Source organism: Apis dorsata, unplaced genomic scaffold, assembly GCF_000469605.1.
Source record: "Apis dorsata unplaced genomic scaffold, Apis dorsata 1.3 scaffold_991, whole genome shotgun sequence".
Lineage (NCBI taxonomy): Eukaryota > Metazoa > Arthropoda > Insecta > Hymenoptera > Apidae > Apis > Apis dorsata.
In genome coordinates this window covers 93,682-97,971 of record NW_006264094.1, presented here as the reverse complement: position 1 = coordinate 97,971, position 4,290 = coordinate 93,682, and the positions used below count along the sequence as shown (strand labels likewise).

Here is a 4,290-nt window from a genome sequence, read left to right as displayed (position 1 = left end):
GTCGTATTCTACCTAAATATACTCGGAGATAAGAGATGATTCTACGAAATATCTATAAAACTGTTTTTTTCTTCTCGCTACAAGTTGCACGATAAAATTTTGCGATTTTTACCACAAGAATCGATGTTGGAAGAATTGTTCGAAAAACAAAAGCAGAAATTAACGTAAGGGAAAGGGAAGAAACGTATCGTGAATGAAATATAACGTGTTAAAAAGTAATTCGATAAGTTACTTACGCGAAGGTGCGGCAAATGTAAAACTAGCTGTGGAGAGGAGAATTTATCGATATCTGGCGCATAATTACCATGGTAACAGGACGATAAAGCGATGGTACGCGTGTTTGACTTGCTATTGAAGAAGAGCATCGGGCATGAGAGACTCTCGGAAGGAATGGGAATTCCGTTCGCTTGTACAGATACGTAAAAGCTCGGTGAAATTCACACGTGGCCGACACCGTGTGTACTTTGTTACTCGATTCGATTAGATTCGAGAAACGAGCTGTCCCGAGAGACGCGAACGACAGAGACGGAATCACGAGAGGAAACGATCACGGAGCACGGTCGGAGGGCAAGGGAAGAGAAAGGATAAACGAGAGACGAATCTCGAACCGCTTTCCAAATACGTTAATTATTCCGCTAATTAGGGATACGATTGCACGAGCGCGATAAGAGGCTCGATGCCTTCGTTGTCCGTCAGCGAATGGGTTCGCTCCACGGTTCTGGCCGAGACGAACAATTTTATTCTCGGGATTTCGAGGAAGGCGATACAGAGAGAGAGAGAGAGGGAGGGAGAGGGAGAGGGAGAGCAAAGGGTTGTGCGCATTATCGAGATTAGGCCGAGCGCGTATCTCTGGTGTGTATCGCGTGTATCGCGGTCTCGCGTGGCTCGCGTCGAGATTCCGATGAATGGATAGCAAGGAAAATATAACCGAGCGATAATAGGAGAATCGGGACAGCTGCGTAAGGATTTACGACTCTTTGTGCTCGCTCCGAATAATGCTCGAACTGTCCAAAAATTTATCGATCCTATCTGCCCTAACCGGCAAATATTTACATCGTACATTGAATCTAGGAGGATGTCAACGTACTCCGATTTTCGAACACGCGTCGAAAAGCGAGGAAAGAGAAAGAGATCGGGTCGGAAGAGGTGTTGGGGGAGGGGAGGGGAAAAAAACTAGGCAAAGGAGACGGAGGCGCGATCGCTTCCTGCTTTCGCGAGAATTCCCTCCGTCTTTCAGCATCGTGATATTTATGGATTCCGAGATTAAAAGCGCGCCGGTGATTAGCGCGAGAAGACCGAGAGCCCGCAGTAAATTAATTATATCGACCGAACGTCTCGATAACTTTATAACTGAATGCCTCTTTGTCCGTGACTCGCTTCGTATCCGGACCGCTCCACGAGATTTCGACATTTTTTCTTCGCTTCGCGGAACAATCTTGAAAATCTTGTTGGGGCCCCGATAAAAGGTGCGTTCGTTCCCCTCTCGACCAACCAACCAATCATTATCGCCTCTCCTCGCCCGATCGAATTAATAATCCGATAACAAGTTGATCGAACCACGCGCATTTCCGGGGTCAAGAATCCCCCCCGTGGTAAGTAAGCACTTACTACACTGGGCGTGCATCGTTAGTTTTACCAAACTCTCGAAGAATCCCGAGAAGAGACGTTTAGACGGATGGAGAGAAGGCTCGAGATATCTCGACCGACGCGACACGAGTACCCGCGAAAAAACCAAACAGCTGTGGAACGCTGACTCTCGTCAACTTTTTCCTTTTCCCTCCCATTCTTTCTTTTTTCTTCGCTGGTCGATTCGGAAAAAAAAAAAAAAAAAAAAAAGAAATTCATCCAACACGACGTTTCCTCGACGTTCGAATCGAATCGTGACGTCGAACGAGGTTTGCTTCTTCGTTCGCGATATCGGACGAGATTCGACTCGACTCGGATCCGAAAAACGATCCGTCGAGAGAGCGAACGACGCTCGATCGTCGGACGAAAAACATGCGTGGCCCTTCGTTTTAATCTCGTCGAGTCGCGGGTGTAAGTGGCGTAAAAGTCGCGACACCGCTATTCCCACGTTCGTTCGTTGGACGGATATTCGTTCCGCGATAAGGCCTGTTTGCTCTTGAAAAAAACTTGGAACGGTCCATTCGCGGGCTCTTCTATTTCCCTCGTCCTTTATTCCGAGCTCCACTCTAACCTTCCAACTCTTCAAATATTTGTCCTTTTTCGCTTGTTTTGTTACATCGCGCGAACGCTCAACGGCCCAAACGATCGCGAAACTAGCGAAAATTTCGACCGTTGCGTGCAAACGTGCAAATCGTCTCGTCCCGATTCAACTCGGGCGAAATTCCGACGATCTCCCACGGAGAGGAAGGGTTGAGACGTTTCATCGTCATTCGACTCGAGAAACTCTTATTTCTTTCTTCTTTTTTTTTTTTTTTTTTTTTTTCCTTTTTTTTTTTTTTTTTTTTTTTCCTTTATTTTTCGGACAAATCTTATAACATATCGTCATACTTATAAATTAACGCTCCTCGAACGCTCGCGCGTTAAACGTTTTCTACAAGTTTCTACGCAAGTTCGCGCTTGTTACAGGATGCGCGATAAATTGTATATCTAAACGATAAATGTAAGTACAAAAGCACGGTTTAATCGGCGTTTAATACCTTATTTATCTCGACGATTTCTCGTGCTTCTCGTCTCGCGATTATCGCTCGATACGAATATCCCCCGCTGAGATTCTTCCCGTGAAATCGGCTCGATCCTCTCGAGAAAATTTCTCTCGGCTATGAAGAGAGCGGCGGATCCGTCGTTCGAAATTCGGAGAGCAGTCGTTTCTCGCGACTCGACTACGATCGCGATCGAATTTCGCGAGTTTATTTTGAAGAGCGTACGCAAGCAGCGTACGCGGTCTCGCGAGCGCAAAGGCCGAGTATATACGCACACTTCAAGCCTTATATATTATTATTATATTTAGATCACGCGGCAGGGTATCGTATCGAGCGTGCTGTTTGTTTAGCCTGAAATTCTGCGCTTTGGAATGGCCGACTGTCATGGAATGATGTCATGGAGTAAGATCGTGGCTTCTCTCGCGTCCTTCTCTTTCGACGCGTCCAACCATCGGAGCAACGTTTCCAACGCGAACGAAACGCGGAAACTTCCAACCGGTCGATAGATTTCGCACGATCCAGTTTTCCTTCTGTTAATGAACGTATATACGTTCCCAATCTCCCATACGTATATATATATATATATATACCTATATTATGCACACTTGAACGCGTACGCGTGCTTACAGAGACGCGATTGTGAACAAAATCAGCGATAAAATCTGTTGGAAAAAGAAACTGGATCGAATGGAGGGAGGGAGTGCGGGAGTAACACCCAAACAAGGATTCTTCGTTATTGTTGTTGTTGTTGTGCGGGAATTAATTTCTCTTTCAAGGCTCACCTCCCCCCATTCTCACTTACATGTAATGAGGCCATGTTTCGATACCAGGTACGTAACGTTGGTATTGCGCGTAGGACGTGGACACGTGCGGATGGCTCATCTGCGTGCTCGTGTGCGAATAGTGCGAATTGTGGGAGGAGGATATGTATTGCATGGGGGGAAGGGGGGGCTGAAGTTCGTGATATCTGACTATGTCCGCCTGTGCTCGATCCTCCCAAGAAGTTTCGCCTATCGGCTGCGGTTCCGAGCAGTGTCGCTTGCTCGGTCTCTCCATCTCTTCGTCGTATCTGAAAAACGACGCGTTTCAAAACGAAACAGAGGGAGGGAGGGAGAGAGAGAGGGAAGGGATATTCCATCTCTCGACGTTATTCCTTTACGTTTTTTCGATTACCTGTTGAATATCCACGGGGAGGAGGACGAGGTGGTGGTAGGCGCTGGTACGTGCACCGGTGGAGGCACTTGGGGGCGAANGACACGAGGCTGGAGGAATATATGGCAGTAAAGCAAAGAATCGGCGGTAAAATCGAGAGACGTTGCTTCCGTCAGATAAGATGCATTTACCTGTTCGTGACGGGTGTTATTTGCACGAGGCGTGGAGCGACGAAGGGAGGCAGGTTCGGAAAAATTCACCTGACGGGGACACAAGGAGTTTATTGTGATTGTTGGGGGCCGTTTATCTGAGGCAGGAACCGGCCGGCAGCTGTTAGCACGCGCCAAGGATGAACCGTGCCTATCTGTTTTCGTTTTGTCGACAAACATCGCGTCTAATGTTCGAACGCGATACCTTTCTTCGAGCCGGAAGAAAAAGGACAAGATTTATTTCCGACTCTTACACCTGGTCC

At 47.2% G+C, this 4,290-nt stretch overlaps 1 long non-coding RNA gene across 1 annotated transcript; it reads right to left on the bottom strand.

Moving 5' to 3' along the window:
• Positions 1–2,462: 2,462 nt before the first annotated feature.
• LOC102680275 lies at positions 2,463–3,929 on the bottom strand. Its single transcript, XR_422827.2, has 2 exons — positions 3,840–3,929; positions 2,463–3,735 (listed from the first exon to the last, which is right to left on the bottom strand). It is a non-coding gene; the product is annotated as an uncharacterized LOC102680275 (long non-coding RNA).
• Between the last annotated feature and the right edge of the window lie 361 nt (positions 3,930–4,290).